The following is a 9,738-nucleotide window of genomic DNA, read 5'->3' as shown; positions in this document are numbered from 1 at the left end:
GTTCCTTGCGTGCAAAAGAATATGTGGCGGCTCTAGTATCCAAACCACTGAACGACCTCTCCAACCCGAATAAATGATCGGTCTTCGAGACCATCGACACGGCTAGATGTGTCCGGCGCACCACTAGTTGTAGCAGCCCAGATAAACCTGAGCTTGTCAACGGATATGCCCCCATATGTGGTGCTAGGGGTTGCCCGCATGTAAAAGGGTCCATAGTTCAGCTCGACCCTATTAATACACAATAGATTGAATTCTCATGGTACATTAAGAATAACCACCTTTTTGCACGGTCACACCAGATTCTTTCACCTGGGTTTTTATCTTTTTGTACAGATGACCATCGTGCTACACCTTTCCAGGATATGGCACAATGGAGAAAAAGGCGCAGACGTGCAGCAGGGCCCCTTTCAAAGGTTTCTTTTTAGATTAAGACCATGTGTAAACCTTGTTTATTGTCTATTGTTGGCTCACACCCTCCTGGTACTTAAAACGACCAAGAGGGATACTGGCGTTATTGGCGAGCTTATGATTCGCATATCTAAAATAGACGTCACAAGGGCAGCATCCAAATGTGTTTTTGGGACTTATGCCCTCACCACGGCCGCTCTTTCGTCACGCTGGATTAATGCACATACCCGGAAATTCAGGGATCATTATCGAGGGCGGTACACAACCCAGTATATGTTATAAAGTCCGAATACCTTCGGGAGTTTTCGGCGTTGCGAGTTTGGCCTTATATGCATCAGCTCTGAATCATGTCTTGGGTCAATAGTTGGGTTTGCCCGGCTCCCGTGTTTTGCTACCTTACGTTCTGCTCTATCGGCTAAGGTGGCACCGGGATAACTACTGTGATTATGCCCTGGTTCATCTGGATGAGCACCTCAGTAGAGAAAGCCAAAATCTGACTGTCATGATAAAGCGAGAGACTGGTCAATCACTCGATGACCCAGCGGAATCTTCACGATTCCTCCGCATTAACGAAGGACCAGTTTCCCGGTCATGTATGTACACGCACCTTATTCGGATGAGCGCGGACATACCAGGGGCTATATAGTAGCCCCACCGTCAAACTCCTATGGCTAAGTGAAAGTGTTAAAGCTATATAGTCCAATTGCCTTGTTCGCCGCGTTATCACCTCCTTACCGGACCAAGACGTTGGATCAAGTGTGATTACGCGCCTTGCCGAACACCCCGACATTATATGCGTGGGGGCTGAAGCCGACGACTACAAACTTTCAGGTTATATACATATATACATAAACGGCCGCACAGGAGGCACTACAATACTTTACGGGCAAAAGTATAAATATAGCCTTTATTATCACAAGCATCGTTTTACAATTAAGATACATGTCACTAGCACATGGTATTCTTTGAGTACTGAGCCTCTATTAAATGGGCACCCTCTAAGACTTCTTCAAAATAGTGCTCGAGCGAGTCCTCGCCCCCGGGCGGACCCCTGGTTGCAATATCGGTGGCCTCCATCTGCGCCCAATATGTCTTAACACGGGCAAGGGCCATCCGCGCACCATCTATGCAGGCCGACCTCTTGACAGCATCGATATGCGAAATAGCACGAATAAATCGTTGCACCACACTAAAATAACTATTCAGACTTGGCTCCTTCGATCACAGGTGGTCCACGACGGCCCTCATGGCATGTCCGGATAACCTATGGAGCTCGGCCCACTCGTCCATTTGCTCATTCAATAGCAGCGGACACCTTGGATTACTGAACTGCGACCAGAACAATCTTTCCACCTCATGGTCTATTTGACATTTGAAATACTCCGTCGCATTAGCAGCACTCTTTGCTATATCCAAGTATGCATCTGAAGAACTCAACAATTGATCAAGAGGGGCATACTTCAGATCACCAAACTTCATTCGCAATAAAAAGGGCTTCCCAACCGCAATATCACCGGCTTGCCGAAGCTCCTCCCGTGCTGCTCTGATTTCAGAGCAAGTTTCTTTTGCCGCTTGCAAGGCCTTCTTCAAGTCAGCCGTCTTCGTTTGGTTTTCCTTCTAGAGAAGCTCGTATCGGCTGGCGGCATTCTGCAGCTCAAGGGCCATGTTGGCTATTTTATCCTCACTCTGGCGATGAGTAGCCTGTTCGGTTTTTAACTCTTCGGTCGCCTTCGGGGCGGCCGCATCACTCCTCCTGGCTTTCTCCTTGGCCTGGGCAAGTTCTGCCCGAAGGGTCTCCACAGCGGCAGCTCCATCTGAAGTCAGAGCATGCTATAAATAGTAGCATCATGCTCTTATTAATATTTGCTGACTACCCGAATATACATACCATGTGCCTCGTCGAGCCGCTTGTTCACAAGTGTGATGTCTGCATCTGCCACGTCAAGTTGCCGCCTCAATTCGGCAAATTCAGCAGTCCGGTCAGCCGCCGGATCTACAGCCGCCTGCGCACAAAAGCAGCGCTATCATTACCTGAGACTATGATCCTCTGCTCGCCTCGTCTGGACGGCAACAAGAGTCTCAGGGGCTTCTATCTATACAAAGTAGACCTTGCGTGTGCGGTACAATAAAAAAATATCACTTTGCATACCTCAAAGCTCCTTAGCAGGCTCGTAAAAGCTTCATTCAACTCACTTTTTGCGGATGAAATCCTCTCAACCACCATACCCATTAAGGTACGATGTGCCTCTGAGATAGCTCCTTGCTCCAGAAGACCCATCAATGTGTCTGGTTGCACACCAGACAATCCAGCGCTTTTTCTGTTGGTCTCCTTAGGAGCCGAGAACTCCGGACTTCGGGCGGCCGAAGAGTTACCTTCTGGCCTTTACGGATCAGGATAGATCCTCCGGGATGACACCTTAGGGTTGTCCGCCCCATGAGGAGGGGAAGCAGGAGGAGGCGTTTCGCTCTCCATCATCTCCGGAAGAAGATCCCCTAAGGACGAACATTGTCGAGAAGGGCTATGAGCCGGACTGCAAAACATGTGTCTCGGTTGTTATTCTCAGGAAAAGAGCAGGGCATACTTAATAAAGTGCCTTTGTTCACTTACAGCTCGGTTGACGGCTGGCCCCCTTATGGGCGCTGTGCGGTAAGGATGCCCTCCGGGACAGGGCCCCCTGGTGCAGGTTTCTTACCTTGTTGGGAAACCTCCGTTTCCAAGTCTTCAGGGGCGGTCCTTTTCTTCCCATGGGGTTAGGGGATTCTAGATTCTCCTCCCCGATCATACTCCAACACGGGAGCACTAAGTTCCCCGGTTAGGGTGCGTAATGTACCTCCGGCATGAAGCCCGCTTCTGGCTTCCCTATTCCTCCCCTCGTCCTTCCCTGATGGCACTTGATAAGGTGTGTGAGCCAGCATCCTGGTTAATACAGGATCCGGCGAGCCTTCGGGAAGAGGGGCCGAACACCTGATCCTCTCCGCCTTTCTTATCTAGTCCTCGCCAAGAATGGTTTCTCAGAATAATGTTGTGACAAATATAATGACAGCATATTCGGCCGCGGAATTACTTACTTGGGTATCTAGACGGTTGCAGTTGAGACCCGCATCCTCTGTTGTATCCGGACACTTTATTCGTGATCCGAAGAATAATCGATACACCCCTTCGAGCGTCATGCCGAAGAAGTGTCGAATGGTTCGCGGTCCTTCCGGGTTGAACTCCCACATACGGAGAGATCGACGTTGGCATGGCAGGACCCGACGAACTAACATTACTTGAATTACTTTGACGAGACTGATTTCCTTCTTGAGGAGATCTCGGATGCGGCTTTGCAATGTCAGCACGTCATTAACCGGTCCCTAGTCTAGCCCCTTGTTGACCCATGATACAAGCTGTGGCGGAGGTGTAGAGCGGAAGGCCGGGGCGGCTGCCCACTTTGTACCTCATGGTACTGTGATGTAAAACCACTCCCGTTGCTACAGGTCTGGCACCTCCGGGAAGGAACCCTTTGGCCATAAGGCGTCGACACCTTTGCTTATTATAGCGCCTCCATACTCCGCGTGCCGCCCGTCGATCATCTTCAGCTTCACATTGAAGGTCTTGAGCCATAAGCCGAAGTGTGGGGTAATGTGGAGGAAGGCCTCACACATGACGATAAACAACGAGACGTGAAGGAAGGAATCTGGGGCTAGATCATGAAAATCTAGCCCGTAATAGAACATGTGCCCTCTAACAAAGGGATCAAGACTAAAGCCTAGCCCTCGGAGGAAGTGGGAGATGAATACGACACTCTCATTGGGTTCGGGAGTGGGGATAACCTGCCCTTGAGCAGGTAGCCTGTGAAGGATTTTGGAGGTCAGATACCTAGCTTCCCTAAGCTTCTTGATGTCCTCCTCTGTGACGGAAGAGGCCATCCACCGGCCTTGAAGGTTGTATCCAGACAAGGTTGAAGGTCTGGAGCGCTTAGACTGAACCTTGGGTGTTGGAACTCGAGGTAGGGGAAGGGAAGGATCGAGCGTGGAAAGAAAAAGACAGGTCTTGACCTCTTTATAAAGAGGATGAATATCAAGCATCCTCCCCGTGGCCATTTGGAACTTGCCTAAACCGAGGAGTCATACTAATGGCACGGTTGGGTTACCCACGACCGTATTGATGAGAATCCCGTGATAAGGGGAACGCGATCTCTGCTTTGACAAGACGTGCCAATAAAACCACCTCGCAAGACGTGTAGTGCCAGGTTGGGAAAAACGGTTTTCATACTAACCGGGCCGCGGCGTGATATCAAGCTAGGTAAAAGTTGTCAGCAGATTGGACTCGTGGAATATTGTGCTATCTACGGTGGTACGTGGAATTTGTTTTGCAGAGTCACACACGATTCATGTGTTCAAAATCTACCTTGGGGTATTCGGAGAAGGAACCCGCCTTGCAATGCCGAAGACAATCTACGCGCCGGACTCATCGTCATTGAAGCCTGGTTCAGGGGCTATTGAGGGAGTCCTGGATTAGGGGGTCCTCGGGCAGCCGGACTATATGCTTATGCCGGATTGTTGGACTATCAAGATACAAGATTGAAGACTTCGTCACGTGTCCTGGTGGGACTCTCCTTTGCGTGGAAGGCAAGCTTGGCAATTCGGATATGTAGATTTCCTTCTTTATAACCGACTCTGTGTAACCCTAGCCCCCTCCAGTGTCTATATAAACCGGAGGGTTTAGTCTGTAGGACAACAACAATCATAATCATAGGCTAGCTTCTAGGGTTTAGCCTCTACGATCTCGTGGTAGATCAACTCTTGTAATACTCATATCATCAAGATCAATCAAGCAGGAAGTAGGGTATTACCTCCATAGAGAGGGCCCGAACCTGGTTAAACAATGTGTCCCCCGCCTCCTGTTACCGTTAGCCTTAGACGCATAGTTCGGGACCCCCTACCCGAGATCCACCGGTTTTGACACCGACACCACCGCTACGCCCCGCTCATGCTACAGGGCTCAGCCCGGACGTGCTTGAACAGCCTGCCGGCTGGTAGCGTCAACTCATGGATCGACTTCTGGTAGGCTTTCATACACAACTTCACCAGCACCTACAAGCGGCCCGGCTGGCCCTGCCAGCTCGCCATGTACGTCTAGGGGCCAGATGAGACCAGGCGCGAGTACCTCGCACGTTGGACCGAGCTCTGGAACAACTGTTAGGGGGTCCATGAGGTCCAAGCCATCTAGTACTTTGTGAGCGGCTGCCGAGACGACACCCTACTCAAGCACAAGCTCCTGCGCTTCGAGCCGACCACCATGGTCGCGCTCATGGCCACGACGGACAAGTACACCACGACCGCCACCGCCATGAAGATTCTAGTTGTGTTGGACAACACTGGCAAGGCGTTGCTGGCGCCGCCCTCCAAGTCGGCTGCCGAGAGCAGCTAGCAGCAGAACAACCAGCAAAACAACAAGCATAAGGGCCAGTAGTCGGCTCCCCACTATGACAACCGCCTCGTCACTGCCGTCGAGCAAGCGCCCCCAGTAGAGCCGGCCGGCAACCGGCGTCAGTGAACCGGCAAGATTGCCTGGCAACCACCATGAGTTTCCAAGAGATGCTCGAAGCCCCTTTAAGCACGACAGCGGTGCGAGGCCATCCATGCACATGCTCTGGCAGTGCGCCATCACCAAACGCATAATGGCAGGCAACATCTCTTCACCTCCTCCTCCAACACCGGGTGCGGGGCAACTGCCCCCACCCCCAACGGCTAGTGCCATGCATGATGAGGCCTTCCCCGACCCGAACGCCTGCTACATCGTCTTTACCAGCGAAGGCGGCAACAAGCACATCGAGCGCCGGCTCTGGGAAGAAGTGAACACCGTGGTCCCAGCTATGCCCTAGTACATGCACAGGTTGGAGTGCCCGATCAACTAGACCTGGGAGGACCACCCGGCCGTCATGCCGATTGTGGTGTCGAAACCGGCAGATCTCAGGTAGGGGGTCCCGAACTGTGTGTCTAAGGCTAATGGTAACAGGAGGCGGGTGACACAATGTTTACCCAGGTTTGGGGCCTCTCTATGGAGGTAATACCCTACTTCTTGCTTGATTGATCTTGATGAATATGAGTATTACAAGAGTTGATCTACCACCAGATCGTAATGGCTCAACCCTAGAAGTCTAGCCTATGAGGTTATGATCCTTGTCCTATGGACTAAACCCTCTCGTTTATATAGACACGGGAGGGGGCTAGGGTTACACAAAGTCGGTTATAGAGAAAGGAATCTACATATCGGAATCGCCAAGCTTGCCTTCCACGCAAAGGAGAGTCCCATACGGACATGGGAAGCAGTCTTCTATCTTGTGTCTTCATAGCCCAACAGTCCGGCCAAAGTATATAGTCTGGCTGTCCGAGGACCCCTTAATCTAGGACTCCCTCAGTAGCCCCTAAACCAGGCTTCAATGACGATGTGTCCGGCGTGCAGATTGTCTTCAGCATTGCAAGGTGGGTTCCTTCTCCACATATTCCAACATAGCCCTCCGAACATAGAAAATGTATCTGGCTCTGCAAAACAAGTACCACACACTACCGGAGAGGGTATAATATTTCACGAGTCCAATCCGCTAACAAATTTTTGTAGCGTGACATCACGACACTTCCCGGTCATTATTCGAACCGTTTTTAGCCTGCCGCTCCGTATTTCAAGGTGCGGTTTCATTGGCACGTCTTGTCTGTCGGATTTCGGGATCCGACAACCCTTGACAGTTTTGAACTCTGGAGTGCGTGCGGAGATCTCATCCTGCCTAGCCTGCCTATGCGCGATCCTCCCTAGCCTAGCGCATAGAGCTCACAGAGAGACAAAGACACAGAGATTTATACTGGTTCGGGCCACCGTTGTGGTGTAATACCCTAATCCAGTGTGGTGTGGTGGATTGCCTCGAGGGGCTATGGATGAACTAGTACAAGGATGAACAAACCTCAGGAGGTGAGGTGTTCTTGAGATGGTGTGGTGCTCAACTTGCTCTGGTTTCGGTCCTTTTCCTATGGTGGTGGCTAAGTCCTATATATAGTGGCCTTGGTCCTCCTGCCAAATATGAGCGGGAAGGGATTCCACAACGGCGGGATTTGAAAGGGGACAAGTAGTACATTCTATCCTGACAAAAATAGTCTTCGCTTGCGAAAAGCCTCTTGTTGTGACACTGCAGTGGGCTCGGTGATGACCTCCGTCCTGCCGTCCTGGCGGTCTTGGTCTTGTTGCACTAGAATGGAAACCTTTGACTGGTTCCTTGGGACTCCGCGCCTGCAGCTTGCCTCCCTTGCACCAAAGAGGAAACCTACACTCTGCACCCGCTTGGCGCCCGCCGGACCCTGGTCGTCACGGCTCACGTCAGCTGAGGCTCATGAGGTAGCTTCCTAGATCTCTCCACCCTCAGGAGCCCTCCTGAGGAGGCCAACTCCTTCAGGGGTCTTGGCGTCATCCGCCTCATGAGGCTTGGCCCCTCTCGAGGGTCTTGCTGTGTTGGTGTTGAAGCTGGGCCTTACCAGGCCGTCGACGGAGCCACGTGGTGGGCCGCAGGCAGACAGGACTGGATACCCCGAAGTCCAGGACGTCGACAGTCGCCCCCGGGCCCAAGGCGCGCCCGTCTTGGCTTCCAGGCGAAGCCAAAGGGCAAGCGCGGAGCACCGCAGGCCCTAACCGCCTGTGGCCTTGGTGACGGGTGGCGATTGATTGGATGTGGGCGACTCCGTTTCCCCATGCTGGCTCGGCAACTGCTCCCATCTGACAAATGGGGTGTTGCCTGCCGCCAGGCTTTCATTGCTCCTTCTTCGTATTTCTCCAGATCCTCTTCTCCCAGCGTAAGAGCTCATCAGATCTACCAATTTCCCACAAAATATCCTACCTGATTGCCGCCGAGAAGACCACGGCTTCTTCCTCAGCTGTCTGCTCTCCCTGGTTCGAGCCAGGGCTGTCGGCACCCTGCGTGACCGGGGAGAAGCTTCAAACAATGCTCCTCCTGACGGTGAGCGACGACAATGAGTGGGGGGAGACCGCGCTCCAGGTCACCACCGCTGCCCTGGAGCCGGCGGGTAGCAACTTCTTCCCCTTCTTCATGCACAACGTCTTCTCCGGGCTAGTACCTTTGTTTTCCCCCTTCTTCTTCGCCATCCTTCACCACTATGGTCTCCACGCGCTCCACATCCATGCCAACTCCATCCTCCTTCTATCCCTCTTCATCTTCTATTTTGAGGCGTTCATGGGGGTGCTGCCCTCCGTGGCCCTGTTCCGCCATTTCTTCTACCTTTGCAAGACCGGTGACAATCCGGTCGGGTGCATCGGTTTCGTCGCGGCGCGGGGTGGCAACGCAATCTCCCGCGCCGGGAAGAAGGTGGAGGACGTCGTGAAGAGGTGGGTGTTGATGGATGCCAAGAGCTCCCAGAGCTCACTGAAGCTGCTGACCGCATTCCCCATATCCAACAACTGGTGGAAATCCGAGAAGATCACCGACCCTGCCCTGACGTCGTTCGTGAGGAAGATGAACAAGGAGCTGAAGGACGTGAAACTGACAGGGGACATGCTCATCAGGGAGTTCCTGAAGCAGCGCGTGGCTCCGCTTCAAGACCACCCCCGTCCCTTGTGGAAGCTTGGTGGTGACGACGACAAGATCCTCCTGCGTCGAGACCCCCTTCCCGAGGAGGAGTTGAACAAGGTGCTGCTCTACCTGACGGGGAAGAACCTGAGCGACCCTCCGAAGGGTTGACAACCACTGTACTATCATGATGACGCTGAGGAGGTCGTTGCGGTCATGCCCGTCTTCGACGAGCTCGGGTTTGTGCGGCTGGGGTCTTCCTTGTCGCCTACCACCTTGGTGCTCCTCTCTTTCAATGACCCATCTTTCGAGGCCACCGAGGATGAGGTTGTGGACGAATCCTCTGCCCCGGAACAAAGGGAGCTCCTGCCCAACCTTCCGGACGACGATAATGATTGCGAGCCCCCAGTGGTGGAGGTGTCGCGCCCTTCAGGGGTCACCACAAGGTCTACGGTGGCCTCCTTGAAGCAGCACAAGCGAGCGGTTGTGAAGAAAAGCAGGACCGCGTGATTCCTTCGGGCAGCAGCCCATGTTCGCCGACGCCATCCCAGGCAGCGCCAACTGCAAGCTCCCTTGCTACCAAGGGCTCGTCACTAGCTGCTCCGCCTCAGCGCCCACTGCTGAGCTTGAAGAGGCACTACGCCTTTGTTAACCAGTAAGTTTCTCCCTTATTCTTGCTTGTTGGTTCTTGAAGTGGTGCTGAGCGTATTCTCCTGTCGTTAGGCAGCAGCCGCCAAAGAAGCAAAAGGAGGGCACGGAGGTCATCGTGGCTGCAAGC

Source organism: Triticum aestivum, chromosome 7B (genome assembly GCF_018294505.1).
Source record: "Triticum aestivum cultivar Chinese Spring chromosome 7B, IWGSC CS RefSeq v2.1, whole genome shotgun sequence".
NCBI classification, from domain to species: Eukaryota; Viridiplantae; Streptophyta; class Magnoliopsida; order Poales; family Poaceae; genus Triticum; species Triticum aestivum.
The sequence above is the reverse complement of the archived record's forward strand: the minus strand, read 5'-3'. Positions refer to the sequence as shown.